General features: G+C 41.9%; 1 non-coding gene across 1 annotated transcript; it reads left to right on the forward strand.

Moving 5' to 3' along the window:
- The first annotated feature begins 17,110 nt into the window (after positions 1-17,110).
- On the forward strand, positions 17,111-17,217 carry LOC115894972. Its single transcript, XR_004055190.1, has one exon. It is a non-coding gene; the product is annotated as a U6 spliceosomal RNA (small nuclear RNA).
- The last annotated feature ends 1,566 nt before the right edge of the window (positions 17,218-18,783 follow it).

Raw genomic sequence — 18,783 nt, forward strand, 5'->3', positions numbered from 1 at the left:
GCGATCTCAGCTCACTGCAAGCTCCGCCTCCCGGATTCATGCCATTCTCCTGCCTCAGCCTCCCGAGTAGCTGGGACTACAGGTGCCCACCACCATGCCCGGCTAAGTTTTTTGTATTTTCAGTAAAGATGGGGTTCCACCGTGTTAGCCAGGATGGTCTCCTTCATCCTGACTTGTGATCTGCCCGCCTCAGCCTCCCAGAGTGCTGGGATCACCGGCCTGAGCCACCGCGCCCGGTCCTTTACTTCCTGTCTTATGGCCAGCTAGGATGACTGCAGTCAAGTAGGTGTGGTTTCTCTTAAAGAGCCATACTCACGAATTTAGAATTTTAATTTAAGTGGCAAGAAATGATCTCATGCATGCTTATTTCCCTTCTGAAAGGAATTAGGCTAATCAGCTATTATTGTTCAAACACAATGGTACTCAAAATTTATTGTGGATCCCTCTCCCTCCCATCCTCAGAATGTAAAAGCAAAAATCAGTGTAGAGCCAGTACTTCCCCTTCTTATGAAACACAGTAAGTTTCAATGGCATTGTCTTACTATGAAGATAAGTTCCTGAAAGTCGCACTTGAGTATTATTTATATCCCAGTTTGTTTCCAAAAGAGGTTCTGCAGCACAGGACATAGTAATATAGGCCGGGCACAGCGGATCATACCTGTAATCCCAACACTTTGGGAAGGTGAGGTAGGCAGATCGCTTGAGCCCAGGGGTTCAAGACCAGCCAGGGCAACATGGCAAAATCCCACCTCTACAAAAAAAAAAAAAAATTAGTTGGGTGTGGTGGTGGCGCACCTGTAGTCCCAGCTGCTCAGCAGGCTGAGGCGAGCAGGTCAATTGAGTCCAGAAGGTCAAGGCTGCAGTGAGCCATGACTGCACCACTGCACTCCAGCCTGGGTAACAGAGTGGACCCTATCTCAAAAAAACGAAAACAAACAAACAAATACACACACACAGATACACAAACACATTATATATATACACACACAAATACTATATATACACACACTATATTACACACCCTACATGTAAATATATATACACTTACATACATATATGAATTACAACAAAAAGTGAGAGTAGAAAATTAAGTTGAAATACTTTTAAAAGGACAGAAAGCATAAACCATAAAAGCCTACTGAGGCTGGGTGCAGTGCCTCACACATATAATCACAGCACTTTCGGAGGCGAAAACGGAAGGACTACTTAAGGTCAGGAGTTCAAGACCAGCCTAAGCAACAAAGTGAGATCTCATCTCTGCAAAAAATAATTTTTTAAAAAAATAGAGTCTATTGGCAAGGCGCGGTGGCTCATGCCTGTAATTCCAGTACTTTGGGAGGTCGAGGCGAGCAGATCACGAGGTCAACAGATCGAGACCATCCTGGCCAACATGGTGAAACCCCATCTCTACTAAAAATACAAAAAATTAGCTGGGCGTGGTGGCACATGCCTGTAGTCCCAGCTTCTTGGGAGGCTGAGGCAGGAGAATCACTTGAAACTGGAAGGCAGAGGTTGCAGTGAGCCGAGATTGCGCCACTGCATTCCAGCCTGGGCAACAAGAGCTAAACTCCGTCTCAAAAAAAAAAAAAAAGAAAGAAAGAAAGGAAAAGAAAAAGACATTACAGAGCGTATTGATAAAAAGTTTGGATATTTGTTCCTCCAAATCTTGTGTAAAAATATACTCCCAATGCTGAAGGTAGAGCCTAGCAAAAGGTGTTTGGGTAATGGGGGCAGATCCCTCATGAATGTCTTGGTGTTTTCCTTGTGGTAATGAGTGAGTTTGTTGCTGGTGTTAGTTCACTTGAGATCTGATTGGTAAAAAGAGCCTGCCATCTTGCTCCCTTCTCTCACCATGTGACACTCCTCGTCCCCATTCCCACTCCCCCATGAGTAAAAGTTTCCTCAGCCCAAAGGTGTTGGTGGTATGCTTGTACAGCCGACAGAACTGTGAACCAAATAAATCTCTTTTCTTTATATTAATAATCTACCCAGTTTCAGGTATTCCTTTATAGCAACACAAAACAGACTAATATGGCTATATTTCTTGCCTTTCAGTATTTCACTCTCCTGATTTTCCTATTACCTCTTTGGCAGCACCTAGCACCTTTCTGATCACCCTATCAAACCTTTAAATGGTGAAGTTCCTCAGGTCTCTGGCCTAAGATGTCATCTTATTTCACGTGAAATGCTAGGCAATCTTATTCATTGTCCAAATTTCCATTAGCAACTAAATTATAAAAATATAACAGAGAATCCCAAATTTTATCTATTTGTATCTGTCCTCAGGTTCAGGTATAAAACTCTATGTGCTACATAAACACTTTATTTTATTTTATTTTGAGACAGAGTCTCGCTCTGTTGCCCAGGCTGGAGTGCAGTGGCTCGATCTCAGCTCACTGCAACCTCCACCTCCAGGGTTCAAGCAATTCTCCTGCCTCAGCCTCTCAAAGAGCTGGGATTACAGGTGTGTGCCACCACTTCCATCTAACTTTTTCTATTTTTAGTAGAGATGGAGTTTCGTCATGTTGCCCAGGTTGGTCTCAAACTCCTGGCCTCAAGTGATCCACCGACCTCAGCCTCCTAAAGTGCTAGGATTACAAGCGTGAGCCACTGCACTCAGCCTACATAGACACTTGAAATGCTCCACAATTTATGACAAAACATGCTCTTCCTGCTCTTTCCATATATTGGTAATGATATTTTCAATGACCCATTGCTCACGCAAGACACCTAGTATGCATAATCTTTGACCACTTCAAACCTTACTCCCTAACCTCACTTTTTTTTTTTTTTTTTTTTTTTTCTGAGACGGAATCTCGCTCTATCGCCCAGGCTGGAGTACAGTGGCATGATCTTGGCTCACTGCAAGCTCCACCTCCCGGGTTCATGCCATTCTCCTGCCTCAGCCTCCCGAGTAGCCAGGACTACAGGCACCCGCCACCATGCCCGGCTAAGTTTTTGCATTTTTAGTAGAGACGGGGTTTCACCGTGTTAGCCAGGATGGTCTCGATCTCCTGACCTCGTGATCCGCCCGCCTCGGCCTCCCAAAGTGCTGGGATTACAGGTGTGAGCCACCGCGCCCAGCCCTAACCTCACTTTTAATCCATAACTATATTGTGCCCTTCCTCTTCCTCAATACTGGTGAGATCTGCCTATCTCTCTCCATCTCCACTATTACCCTACTTAAAGCCAGCATCGCCTTTCATCAGGACCACTTCAGTCACCTCCTAAATGCAGTAGTCGCCCAGTTATCCATGGGAGAAACATTCTAAGAACCCCAGTGGATGTCTGAAATGACAAATGGTACTGATCACTTGATTCTGTTTTTTGCTATACATACATACCTATAAAAAAGTTTAATTTACAAATTAGGCACAGTAACAGATTAACAACAATAATAAAATAGAACAGGCCGGGTGTAGTGGCTCACGCCTATAATCCCAGGACTTTGGGAGGCCAAGGGAGGGCAGATCACCTCAGGTCAGGAGTTCGAGACCAGCCTGGCCAACATCATGAAACCCCATTTCTACTAAAAAGACAAAAAAATTAGCTGAGTGTGGTGGTGCACACCTGCAGTCCCACCTAAACAGAAGGCTAAGGCACAAAAAATCAATTGAACCTGGGAGGTTGCAATGAGCTAAGATCGTGCCACTGTACTCCAGTGTGGGTGACAGAGAGAGACTCCACCTAAAAAAATTTTTTAAATTAAAAAAAATTATAACAATTTACTATGAAAAAGTTACGTGAATGTGGTCTCTCTCAAAATACAGTCTGCATAACAACAACTAGATACACAATGGTGGTCCCATGAGATTAAATGGAACTGAACAATTCCTATTGCCTAGTGACATAGTGATGTAATAGCCATAGTAAAATGACAGAGTAATTTTTAAACTAAATGTAGTGTACATTAAGTGCACAATGTTTATGAAGTCTACGGTAGTTGTAGCAGTTCATTCTCTCACTGCTATAAAGAACTACCCGAGACTGGGCAATTTATAAAGATAAGAGGTTTAATTGACTCACAGTTCCACATGGCTGAAAAGACCTCAGGAAACTTTCAATCACCGTGGGAGGGGAAGCAAGCACGTCTTACATGGCAGCAAGCAAGAGAAAGAGAATCTGTACGTAGGAAAACACTGCCACTTTCAAAACCATCAGATCTCAAGAGAATTCACTCACTCTCACGAGAACAGGATGGGGGAAACTGCCCCTATTATCCAGTCACTTCCCTCCTTCAACACATTGGGATTACAATTCCAGATGAGATTTGGGTGGGGATACACAGTCAAACCCTATCAGTAATGTACAATAATGTCCCAGGCTTTCACATTCACTCACCACTTACTAACTGACTCACCCAGAGCAACTTCTAGTCCTGCAAGCTTCATTCATGTTAAGTCCTATACAAGTGCATTTTTTTTCCTTTCATACCATTATTTTAGCTGTACCTTTTCTATGTTTAAAAACACAAATACTTACCATTATGTTAAGTTGCTTACAGGATTCAGTAATGAAATGTACAAGTTTGCAGCCTAGGAGCAATAGGCTATACCACGTAACCTAGGTATGTAGTAGGCTATACAATATAGCTTTGTTTAAGAACATTCTAAGATGATTGTGCAATGACAAAATCACCTAATGAGGTATTTCTAAGAAAATACCTCCCTCCTGCATGACACAACACATGATTCTACTTCACTGTACTGTACTCACCTATTTTCAGAGGGATTGACCATGGGGAACTAAAATCAAGGAAAGAAAAACCGCAGATAATGGAAAATGACTGTAGTCTCTTAATATTCACTCTTAACCAACTATCACCAATCTGCAGAATGAACTTTTCACAACAAAACGAACTTCAGAAATGCAAATCCAAATATACCACTGCCCACTTAAAAACACTTCAATAGGCCAGGCACCGTGGCTCAAACCTGTAGTCCCAGCACTTTGGGAGGCTCAGGCAGGCAGATCATGAGGTCAAGAAATCGAGACCATCATGGCCAACATGGTGAAAACCCATCTCTACTAAAAATACAAAAATCATCTGGGTGTGGTGTTGCGCACCTGTAGTCCCAGCTACTCGGGAGGCTGTGGCAGGAGGATGGCGTGAACCCAGGAGAAGGAGGTTGTACTGAGTCGAGATTGCACCACTGCGCTCCAGCCTGGCGACAGAGCGAGACTCTGTCTCAAAAATAAAAAACAAAACAAAACAAAAAAAAACCACTTCAATAGTTTCCCTATATCATATAAACCTTTCTTACCTCTACAACCTTCCCTCCTTCCAACATTTCACTTTATGGGCAACACTGGCTCTTTCTTCTTTCAATTCTATAAATTCTCCAGAGCTCATTCCCACTTCAAAGGCTTTTAAAGGGTTGCTTTTACTCTAAATGGAATATTATTATTCAGTGTACCCTCTTTTGCAGCTGGATAACTTCTGTGTATCCCTCTGGTCCTTGCTTAAAGTCACTCCATCAAAGACAATGTCTCTGAATCTCCAGATGAGGTCAGGTGCCATATGATGATTTACCTATGCTTTCCATCTTGGGATATATTACAATTACAACTATTTATGCAATTAAGCTAATTCCTCTGCTAGATTATAAACTCCATTTTATGGCTGTAGCTATCCCTAACATCAGGCACAGTCTCCAGGCACAATAACTCAAAAACTACATGATGAAGGGATAAAAGGAACAAAACCACAAACATCCCACTGCTGCTATAACAAAGAAAAAAAAAGAAAGAAAAATTTTAATTTTCAAAAATAGGCCAGATTCGATGGCCCATGCCTGTAATTCCAGCATTCTGGGAGGCCAAGGCGGGCGGATGACGTAAGGTCAGAAGTTCAAAAGAAGACTGGTGAACATGGCAAAACCCCATCACTACTAAAAATGCAAAACTTAGGCTGGGCACAGTGGCTCATACCTGTAATCCCAGCACTTTGGGAGGCCAAGGCAGGTGGATCACAAGGTCAAGAGATCGAGACCATCCTGGCCAACATGGTGAAACCCATCTATACAAAAAATACAAAAATTAGCTGGGTATGGTGGTGCATGCCTGTAGTCCCAGCTACTCGGAAGCTGAGGCAGGAGAATCACTTGAACCTAGGAGGCGGAGGCTGCAGTAAGGCAACATCATGCACCTGCACTCCAGACTGGGCGACAAAGACTCTGTCAAAAAAAAAAAAAAAAAAAAAAAAAAAAAAAACACCTCAATATTCATTTTTATATAATTTCGATGACACCATAATCCTATTCTTTTGGACAGCAATTAAGCAATAAGAATCGAGAAAAAATTCAATATAATTACTTCACTAGATGAGAGCCAAAGCAAATAATGTAAGATATAGCATTTATAAATTACCTTTGTGTCCTTTATATCATTTATATACTTTATCTTCAAGACATGAAAATATATGTACAAAGGTATTTTATATAACCATTTATAACCATAAAACTTTTATAAAAGTCTGGCCAGCTGCAGTGGCTCTCACTTGTAATCCCAGCACTTTGGGAGGCTGAGGCGGGTGGATCCCTTGAGGTTAGGAGTTCAAGAACAGCCTAGGCAACATGGTAAAACCCCATCTCTACTAAAAATACAAAAAATTTGCTGGACGTATTTACTATTAGCAATTTAAATCCAACAATATATAAGAAGAATAGGCCAGTTGCGGTGGCCCATACAGATTACAAAAGTAATCCCAGCACTTTCGGAGGCCAAGGAGGGAGGATCATTTGAGGTCAGGAGACCTGCCTGGCCAACATGGTGAAACCCTGTCTCCAAAAAAAAAAACTAACTGAGCATGGTGGCACGTGCCTGTAATCCCAGCTACTTGGGAGGCTGACGCAGGAGAATCACTTGAACCCAAGAGGCAGAGGTTATAGTGAGCAGAGATTGCACCACTGTACCCATCTCCAAAAATAATAATAATAATAATAATAATAATAATAATAATATACCATGACACCAAATGGCATTTAGTATAACATTTGAAAATAAAACAATGAAATTTACATTAATGTCTTTAAATATATAGCATTATCTCAATAGATACAGAAAAAGCTTTTGAGAAAACTCAATATGCATTCATGACATAAACCCTCAGGAAGCGAGGGCTAGACCTTACTCAACTGTGTATTCTCCATGGCATGGCATGACTATTCCTCTTGGAGTCTGTGACTGTAACTATCTTTTCAATGGGAGTCACGTGGGCTTCTGTTGGCCTTGTCATATCTAAATAGTAATAAAACCTATATTTGAAAACAATCTGATAAAGTTCATCAATAAAACCCCTACAGCTGACTTATAACTAATGGTGTAACACTGAATGCTCTCCTCGAAGAATGAAAACAAGATTAAGTCCATTCTGTAAGGGAAGAGAAGAAAAGGAATTACAACGGGAAAAAAGAGAGAAAACCATGTTTTATGACAATCATCTATTAGAAAATCTAAGAAATCTACCTAAAAAACTAGTAGAATTAATAGGACTTAAGTAAGGTTGTAAGAAACAGGTCAATATACAAAAATTCAATTTCCAACAAAAAATTAGAAAATATTATAATACTTTATAATTGCTGAAAAATGTATTTAATATTTTAAAATACAAGTAGCATCAAAAAAGGACAAAATATTTAAAAATAAAAATAATTTTAGGCCAGGCGTGATGACTCATGCCTGTAATCCCAGCACTTTGGGAGGCTGAAGCAGGCAGATCATTTGAGGTCAGGAGTTGACCAGCCTGGCCAACATGGCGAAATCCCGTCTCTACTAAAATCATAAAAATTAGCTGGGCTTAGTGGTACATGCCTGTAATCTCAACTGCTTGGGAGGCTGAGGCAGGAGAATTGTTTGAACCCAGGAGATGGAGTGAGCCAAGACTGTGCCACTGCACTCCATTTAGGTGACAGAGTGAGACTCCGTCTCAACAAAAGGAAAAAAAATAAGTAATTTTACAAACAGACGAAAGGCTAAAAGCAGCAAACGACTGGTCAGGCATAACAAAAAGACCTAATACATGGAGAGATAAACTATACTAATGATTAAGACTCAATGGTTGTTAAGACGTCAGTTCTCCTCAAACTGATCAGCAGATTCAAGACAATTACAATCATGATCCCATCAGCCTTTTTTGGAGAAGAGAGAAAAGAGATTATTAAAATTGATATGGAAATGTGAAGGACGCAGAATATGCAGAACTTCGAAAAAGAAGAAAAAGGTTTAAGGACTTGCAATTCTGACTTCAAGACAATATAAAGTTACAAAATAATCAGAATACTCCAACTGAGCTAGACAAACAGATTTTTGGAGCAGAAGGAAGATTTCTGAAAGAGATCCCACTTATGCAGCCACAGGATGTTCCCAAAGCAACCCAGCGAGAAAAGGAGACTCTTTTCAACAAATGGTGAAAAACAACTGGACAGCCATATGCAAAAAACTCAAACCTACAAAAATAGCTGCAGATGCATCACAGACCTAATATAAATTAGCGAAAACAAAACCTTTAGAGGAAATCAAGGAAACTACCTTCAAGACTTCGAGGTTAGGCAAAAGTGTCTTAGCTCACAGCAAGCAGTAACTACAAAAGAAAACACTGATAAATTAAATTTATCAGATATAGATGATTTCTGCTCATCAAAAGGTACAGTTAAAATAAATAGGTAAACCACATAGACTTGGGGAAAGTATTTACAAAACATTTATCTAACAAAGGATGAGTATTTAGGACATATAAACACCTTCTGCAACTCAAATAGATGAAAAAAAGAAAACAGAACACTAAAGGCTAAATGAACAAACTCATCACCAACGAGAGCACACAAATCGTCAACACACGAGCTAAAACGTGCTCGATATCACCAGTTCTCATGAAAATGTAAATTGAAACCACAATGATACCACTTCTGGTCAAGACGGCGTGAATAAGGGGACCAGATTTAGCCTCCTTGAGTGAAATAATAAAAATCTAATAAAATGAATGAAACAACAACACTGAAGATATTGGACAAGTAACAAAAGACAGTGATCCCTGGAAGACAAAAAACAAACGGGCTGCACGCGTGCCCAGCTTACTGCCTCGGGAGAGTTTCCAGGTCGTGGAACAGGGAGGAGGAACCCAGGCAGAGCATGTGGTCTCCCCAAGTTGAGGAAATGGAGCTGCAAGTCCAAGGAGGCCAAGGTGCCTAGAGCTCACAAGGGAGACCAGCACTGAGTAGAAAGCTGGAGAGACAGAGAGAAATGAAGAGACCTACAAAGGCTCACCCTAGAACTTTTGGTTAAATGACAAATCAGCACTTGCAATGTAAGGAGCTATCCAAGGGCAAGGTGAGAAATCACCAAAAGAATTAGAGGTAATAGCATCCAGAACTGACATAAGGATGTGAATGCTATCTGTACCCAAAATCCAAAAGGAAATGATGTGATGTAATTTATATCACATTGGAGATATGACATCAGAGTACTAGGAAAGAAAAGGCTTCAGAAGGAGGAAAAACTTAACCCTAAACACAGCCCTGGTCCAATCAAAGAAAACATAAAAGACCCAACAGAAAGAAACTGTTTTCAAGCAACTGAATAATACCACAGAACAAAGTCCACAAATATTTTTAAAAGGCAAACAAAACTAGAGAAACGAGAAAACAAGGTAAAATTCCCACTGGTTAAAAAGTCAATCAAAATTTATAAGACTTACATAGAAGCAGGAAATTACACCCCACAATGAAACAAAAAACAAACCAATTTTGAAATGAAACAGAAAATAGAATTAGTATACAAGTCCTTTAAAACAATTATGATATTTCATGTGATCAGAAGGCTAGAAGAAACAAACATATTAAGTAAAAATATGAAATATTTTTAAAATTTGAACTTCTGAAGATGAAAAATTACAAAGTCTAAGATGAAAAATACACTTTGAAATTTACAACACGTGAAACCAAACTTACTAACCTAAATGAAACACAGAAAAAAAAACACTAAAAAATGTAATACATGATAATTGAAATAACTTCAAGAGGCCAAACATACTTGTAACGAGAGCCACAAAACAGGAGATAATAGGGAAAAAAAAATCTTTCAAAATCATGGCCAAAAACTTTCACATGTTTGATGGAAATTATAAGCATATATAACACGGCACTCTATTAATCAACTATCAGTCACTAGAAACATGAAGAAAAGTGGCTGAGTGCAGTGGCTCACGCCTGTAATCCCAGCACTTTGGGAGGCCGAGGTGGGAAAATCTCTTCAGGCCAGGAGTTTGAGACCAGTGTGGGCAACATTGCAGAACACCGTCTCTTAAAACAAATCAACAAAAAAACAAACAAACACACACACACACAAACAAAAACACACACACACACGAAAAATGGCCTGGCCCTGTGGCTCACACCTGCTGTAATCCCAGCACTTTGGGAGGCCAAGGCCAGCAGATTACCTGAGGTCAGGAGTTCGAGACCAGCCTGACCAACATGGACAAACCCTGTCTCTACCAAAAATACAAAATTAGATGGGCATGGTGGTGCATGCCTGTAATCCCAGCTACTTGGGAAACTGAGGCAGGAGAATTGCTTGAACCAGGGAGACGGAGATCGTGGTGAGCCGAGATTGTGCCACTGCACTCCAGCCTGGGCAACAAGAGGGAAACTCCGTCTCAAAAAAAAAAAAAAAAATTCCACACACATAAAAATTAGCCACGGGTAGTGGCACACACCTGTGGTCCTTCCAGCTAAGGCAGGAGGAGGTTGAGGCCACAGTGAGCCATGATTGTGACACTGCACTCCAGCGCAGACGATAGAGTAAAAGCCCATCTCCAAAAAATAAGGTAAACCATGACTAAAAGGACTAAAATCAGAAATTAAAATTCTAATGCAGCCAAAGAAAAAGATCTTATTACACACTACAAAATCAAAAGAAAGTTGAAATCATTATAATACTATCATGTAAAGTAGACAAAAATAAAAATTTTATCAGGAAAAAAGAGCATAATTTTATATACATTAAGGGTTTAATTCGTCAAGAACACACGTAAATCCTAAACATTTATTTACCTATTAATAACAGAGCTTCAAAAAAAAAAAGCAAAAATGGAAGAACTGTAAGAAGAAATAAAGAATCTACAATTATATTTTAAAATTTCAGCAAACCTCTCTATGTGATAGAACCAGGTCAGGCATGGCGAATCACACCTGTTACCCCTGAACTTTGGGAGCCCGAGACAGGATTGCTTGAGCACAGGAGTTCAAGACCCACCTGAGCAACACAGGGAGACCTGTCTCTACAAAAAGATTTTAAAAAACTAAGTGGGTGGGCCAGGCGTGTTGGCTCATGCCTGTAATCCCAGCACTTTGGAAGCCTGAGGCAGGCGGATCACCTGAGGTCAGGAATTTGAGTCCAGCATGGCCAACATGGTGAAACCCCATCTCTACTAAAAATACAAAAATTAGCTGGGTGTGGTGGCACACAACAGTAATCCTAGCTACTCAGGAGGCTGAGATAGGAGAATCGCTTGAACCCAGGAGGCGGAGTTTGCAGTGAGCAGAGATCGCGCCATTGCCCTCTAGCCTGGGCGACAGAGCGAGATTCCATCTCAAAAAAAAAAATTTGCTGGGTGTGGTAGCATATGCCTGTAGACCTAGCTACTGGGGAGGCTGAGGTGGGAGGATCACTTGAGCCCAGGGGGTGGAGGCTCAGTGAGCTATGATTGTGCATGTCACTGCACTCCAGCCTAGGTGACAGAGCGACATTATGTTCAAAGAAAAGGAATGATAATAATAGGACCAGTAGACAGAGAATCAGTAAGGATACAGAAGCTTGAATAACACCATTAACCAAACTGATGTAACTATAGAATACTCTGCACAAACTACCAGAATACAAATTCTGTTCAAGTGCATTTGGAACACTTACCAAGATATACTATATTCGAACCAGAAAAACAACTCTTGGTAAATTTAAAAGGTTTCAGGTCTTATCACGAGTTTTTTTCTTACCACTGTGTTATTAATTTAGAAATCAGTGACAGAAAAAAAAATCAATAAGACAACCCCAATATTTGGAATCAAAACATACTTTAAAAATAACCAGTGGGGACCGGGAGCGGTGGTTCACGCCTGTAATTCCAGCACTTTGGGAGGTCGAGGCAGGTGGATCACAAGGTCAGGAGTTCAAGACCAGGGTGGCCAAGATGGGGAAACCCCGTCTCTACTAAAAATACAACAGTTAGCCGGGCATGGTAGCAGGCACCTGTAACCGCAGCTACTCAGGAGGCTGAGGCAGAGAATTGCTTGAACCCGGAAGGTGGCGGTTGCAGTGAGCCGAGATCGCGCGGCTGCACTCCAGCGTGAGCGACAGAGCAAGAACCTGTCTCAAAATATAAAATTAATTAATTAATTAATTAATTAATTAAAATAACCAACAGGTAAAAAAAAGACAAGAATATCAAGTATTTTGAAGACAGTTAAAGCAGTAATTGAAAGAGAAATTTATACAATTACATGACTATATTAGAAAAGAAACAAATCAGTGACTTCATCTTTTCCTTAAGAAACTAGAAGAGCAAAAGAAAGATCGAGCAGAAGTCAATGAAATAGAAAACAGAAAAATAGGGCACACTCGATGAAATCAAAGGTTAGACTTACACTTCCGGGTGGATGGAACGGACATACTTTTCCCTATTCCTCCCACTAAGTACAAATTTAAAAAGTGAATATTATAAATGAAACGAATATTCTCTGAAAGGTGGAGAGTAGGCAAATTAGTTCAGGATCACAAGACACAAGGCACAGTATAGCAGTAAATCCCCTGGGTATTCTTCTTGACTAACGTATCCTACTCCTGGAATGGAAGAAGTGAGTACATCAGGAACACCGATGGGCACAGACCAAAACAATCCCCAACAGGGCCGGGCGCGGTGGCTCACGCCTATAATCCCAGCACTTCGGGAGGCCGAGGCGGGTGGATCACCTGAGGTCAGGAGTTGGAGACCAGCCTGGCCAACATGGCAAAATCCCGTCTCCATTAAAAATAAAAGTTAGCCAGGCGTCTTGGCCGGCGCCTATAATCCCAGCTACTCCGGAGGCTGAGGCACGAGAACCGCTTGAACTCGGGAGGCGGAGGTTGCAGTGAGCAGAGATCGCCCCGCTGCATTCCAGTCTGGGTGATAGAGAGAGACTGTCTCCAAAAAAAAAAAAAAAAAAAGAAGCCCCAACAAAGGCCTTCTCTCTCCGGACCAAATGACCGGTGAAGAGGTATGTTCACCAGAAAGAAAACTTTTGAAGAAGAACTGCTCTAATCCAGCATAAAACCACAGAAAACCTAGCCCCACCCATACCAGCAATGATCGCATGGGGAACCTAGATATCCACCCTCATGAGACTGTCATGAAAACAACCCGAGATTCCCACAGGTGGTGTCAGAGCAAATTAAGCAGGGCACTGGAACTTTCATTCCAAATGGCTAGTTAATGAGCATCCCCTCCCCACCCTGTCAGTGGAGAAACGTGGGGAAGCCTGGCCTTCACCACCATCTGCCAGTAATAAGGCATCCCTCCCTGTTCCCACTGGAGCGGTAGCAGAGAAGACCTAGGAGAGAGTCAGAACTTTCACCTACACACAGTAACAAATGAGGCCACATCCACCACGGAGATCAGGCAGGTGGGGAGCCACAACTTCCAACTCTGCAAAGAACTAAAAGGGAAGCCGGGCGCGGTGGCTCATGACTTTAATCCCAGCACTTTGGGAGGTCGAGGCGGGCGGATCACGAGGTCAGGAGATCGAGACCATCCTGGCTAACACGGTGAAACCCCATCTCTACGAAAAATACAAAAAATTAGCTGGGCATGGCGGCGGGCGCCTGTAGTCCCAGCTATGCCAGAGGTTGAGGCAGGAGAATGGCGTGAACCCAGGAGGTGGAGCTTGCAGTGAGCCGAGATCGTGCCACTGCACTCCAGCCTGGGTGACAGAGCGAGACTCCGTCTCAAAAAAAAGGGAACTAAAAGAGAGTTTACCTCAAATGTCAACATAGACAAGGTAGAGAACCTGAACTTCATCCCCAGCCTGGCTTAACTAGGTGGCACCAACACTGGCTCCTGTTAGATCAGTGTAAGAGAACACTAGTTAAAACAGTTGTTTAAGCAACATAGTCTCATGACAACACAAAAATGCTCAGGTTTCAATCAGAAGTTATTTGTGATACCAAAAAGACACCAAGAATTTGGAAGATTTCAAACTGAATGGAAAAAGGCAATAAACAAATGCAAACATTGATATATCTTATTTCTAATATCTCACAGATACATCAGAATTGACTGAAAAAAAAACTTTTTTCGTTCATTCGTGGCTGTTTTTTGTTTTTTGAGATGGAGTCTCACTCGCTGCCCAAGCTGGAGTGCACTGGCATTATCTCAGCTCATCTCCCAAGTTCAAGCCATTCTCCTGTCTCAGCCTCCTGAGTAGCAGGGATTACAGGTGCCGCCATCATGTCTGGCTAATTTTTGTGTTTTTAGTAGAGATGGGGTTTTGCCATGTTGGCCAGGCTGGCTTCAAACCCTGACCCATCTTGGCCTCTCCAAAAAAAAGTTTCGGCTGGACACGGTGGCTCATGCCTGTGTAATCCCATCACTTTGGGAGGCCGAGGTGGGTGAATTACCCCAGGTCAGGAGTTTGGGAACAGCCTGACCAACATGGACAAACTCAGTCTGTACTACAATTAGCTGGTGTGGTGGCGCATGCCTGTAATCCCAGCTACTTAGGAGGCTGAGGCAGGAGAATCGCTTGAACCTGGGAGGCGGAGGTTGCAGTGAGCCGAGATTGCACCACTGCACTTCAGCCTGGGCAACAAGAGCAAAACTTTGTCTCAAAAAAAGAAGGAAAACAATTTCAGTGGAACAAATATCCAAACAATATCAATGAACTAAAATAAACAGATATAAAGCACAATAAAGAAAAATGGTTTTGGCATAGCAAATTGGGGTAGAAAAAAAATACAACAAGAAAAATGGAATTCCAAAAATGTTCAAGTAACCCAAAAGAAAGCAGGAAAAAGAACAATCAAAAAACAAAAACTTAAACGAGGCATGGTGGCTGAGGCCTGTAATTCTAGCACTTTGGGAGGCCATGGTGGGTGAATCATCTAAGGCCGGGAATTCAAGACCAGCCTGGCCAACATGGTGAAACCCCATCTCTGCTAAAAATATAAAAATTAGCTGGGCATGGTGGCACATGCCTGTAATCCCAGCTACTTGGGAGACTGAGGCACAAGAACTGCTTGAACCCGGGAGGCAGAGGTTGCAGTAGGCCAAGATTGAGCCACTGAACTCCAACCTGGGCAAGAGTAAGACTTTGCTCAAAAAAAAAAAAAAAAAAAAAAAAAAGGGACTCTGACAACATCTGTAACTATGTAAATGACCCAAATACCTAAATACAGCAAATAAAAGACAAAAACTGGCCAGGTGCAGTGGCTCACGACTGTAATCCCAGCACTTTGGGAGGCCGAGGAGAGCAGATCATTTGAGGTTCGGTGTTCAAGACCAGCCTCACCAACATGGTGCAAATCTGTCTCTACTAAAAATACAAAAACAAAATTTAGCCAGACGTGGTGGTAGGCACTTGTAATAGCTACTCTGGAGGCTGAGGCAGAAGAATCATTTGAACCCATTAGGTGGAGGTTGTAGTGAGCCAAGATCATACCACTGCACTCCACCCTGAGTGACAGAGCAACACTCCGTCTCAAAAAAAAAAGACAAAGATTGATAAACTGGATTTTAAAAACTAACCTAAAGCCAAGCATGGTGGCTCACGCCTGTAATGCCAGCACTTTGGGAGGCCATGACAGGAGGGTCTCTTGAGCCCAGGAGTTCGAGACCAGGCTGGGCAACATAACAAGACCTCATCCCTACAAATAATAAAAAAATTAGTCAGGTGTGATGGTGCACATGTGTGGTCCCAATTACTTGGGAGGCTGAGGTGGGGGAATTCTTTGAGCCCAGGAGGTCCAGGCTGCAGTAAACCACGATTGTGCCACTGCAATCCAGCCTGGGTGACAGAGCAAGACCACGTCTCAAAAAAAAAAAAAAAAAAAAAAAAAAAGGCCAGCCACGGTGGCTCACACCTGTAATCCCAGCACTTTGGGAGGCTGAGGAAGGCAGATCACGAGGTCAAGTGTTTGAGACCACCTTGGTCAACATAGTGAAACCCCATCTCTACTAAAAATATAAAAAAAAACCAGGCATGGTGGCAGGCGCCTGTAATGCCAGCTACTTAGGAGGCTGAGGCAGGAGAATCACTTCAACCCAGGAGGCAGAGCCTGCAGTGAACCAAGATGATGCCATTGCACTCCAGCCCAGGTGACAGTGCAAGATTCCATCTCAAAAAAAAGAAAAAGAAAAAGAAATAAAACATAACCCTAACACTATTTTGTGTACAAGAAATTTACTTCGAATATAACAATCTAAGCAGGTTGAAAGCAAAGAAAAAATTAAAAATGTATATGACGCAAACATTAAGTAAAGAAATGCTGGATGACAATATCAGAAACAGTATACTTCAGAGCAAAGAAAAAGTACTAGAGACTAAGAAGGAAATTGTTTATTGAGAGAAGGGTCAATCCACCAAGAGGACATAACATTCCTAAATGTGTGTGCACCAAAAAACAAGACTACAAAATATGCGAAAGAAAACCTGAGGGAACAGAATGGAGAAATGCGTAAATCCACTACAGAGACTTCAGTATTTCCCTGTGACAACTGTTAAAACTACACATATATTCACAGCAAGAATATTTAATTCAACCCCATGAACTAACTGGATTCATGGATATTAACAGAACATTGCATCCACCGAGAGTGGAATACTTTTTTTTTTTTTCAGACAGTCTCACTCTGTCGCTCAGGCTGGAGTACAGTGGTGCGAGCTCAGCTCACTGCAACCTCTGCTTCCTGGGTTCAAGCAATTCTCCCGCCTCAGCCTCCCAAGTGGCTGAGACTACAGGCATGTGCGACCATGCCCAGCTAATTTTTGTTTTTTTTAGTAGAGCTGGGGAGACTCTGTATCAAAAAGAGAAAAAGAAAATAGCCAAAAGTGATGAACAGAGGACATATAAAGGCACTAGTTTGCTTGTCTCAGCAGCACATATACCAAAATTGAATCAATACAGAGAAGATTAGCATGCTCCCTGCACAGTGATGACATGCAAATTCTTAAAGTGTTCCGTATTTTCTTTTTAAAAAAGATACCAAATAAGCACCTGAAAAGATGGTCAATATCATTAGCCACTAAGTCAATACATATTAAAAACACAATGAGGCATGTGTAGTGGCCTGTAATCCCAGCACTTTAGGAGACCAGTCTGGAGCATGGCTTGAGCTCAGAAGTTCAAAACCGGCCTGAGCAACATAGCAAGACCCCATCTCCTCAAAAACGTATTTTAAAAAACACTGGCTGGGTGTGGTGGCACACACCCATAGTCCCAGCTACTCCGAGGGTTAAGGTGGCAATGAGCCATGATCACAACACTGCCTTTCAAAGCCTAGGTAACAGAGCAAAACCCTGTCTCAAAAATGATAATAGTAATAATAATACACACAATGAGATCACTACCCACCTATCAAAATTACTAAATGAAGACTTATGTTCACATGAAAACCTGTGTAATGTTTATGACAGTTTTATTCATAATAACCTACAAGTGGAAAGAACTGAGATTATCTTTCAGCAAATAAGTAATTAAACAAAATGCAGTATAACTGTAACAAACATTAAGCAACAACCTGGAGGAATCTCTGAGGAATTAAACCTAGTGTAAAAAACTCAATCCCAGAAAGTTACATGTTGTTTTGTTTTGTTTTTAGACCGAGTCTCATTCTGTCACCCAGGGTGGAGTGCAGAGGCACAATCTCAGCTCACTGCAACCTCTGCCTCCTGGATTCAAGCAGTTCTCATGTCTCAGCCTCCCAAGCAGCTGGGATTTCAGGTGAGCGCCACCACAGCTGGCTAATTTTTGGATTTTCAGTAGAGACAGGGTTTCACCATGTTGGCCAGGCTGGTTTTGAACTCCTGACCTCAAGTGACCCACCTGCCTCAGCCTCCCAATATGCTGGGATTACAGGCGTTAGCCACACACCTGGCCTCTGGAAAATTATAAGTTCTATTATCCCATTTATATGATATCCTTGAGATAACAAAATTACCAAAATGAAGAATACATTAGTGGTTATGACTAAGTCTGGCAGCAGGAGGAAAGCAGGCATGGCTATAAAAGCACAACAGGAAGGGAGAGGATTCTGGGAAGATGGTGCAATAGGAAGCACCAGGAACCTGAGGTCGGGAGTTCAAGACCAGCCTGACCAACATGGAGAAACCCCGTCTCTTACCAAAAATACCAAATTAGCTGGGCGTGGTGGCGCATGCCTGTAATCTCAGCTACTCGGGAGGCTGAGGAAGGAGAATCACTTGAACCCAGGAGGCAGAGGTTGCAGTGAGCCAAAATCAGGCCACTACACTCCAACCTGAGCAACAAGAGTGAAACTCCACCTCAAAAAAAAAATAAATAAAATAAAAAACAGTGTTGTATTGGCAGAAACACAGAGCACTGAAAGAGAACAGAGTTCAGAAATAAACTCTCACTTACATGGTGAAGTGATTTTCAAAAAAGTGTCAGGATCATTCAGTGGGAAAGAGTCTTTTCAACAAATGATGCTGGGAAAACTGGATTATCTACATGCAAAAGAATGTAGGTGGACACTTATCTTACACCACACACAAAAATTGACTCAAAATGGATCGA

This window comes from Rhinopithecus roxellana, chromosome 19 (genome assembly GCF_007565055.1).
Source record: "Rhinopithecus roxellana isolate Shanxi Qingling chromosome 19, ASM756505v1, whole genome shotgun sequence".
Taxonomy (NCBI): Eukaryota; Metazoa; Chordata; class Mammalia; order Primates; family Cercopithecidae; genus Rhinopithecus; species Rhinopithecus roxellana.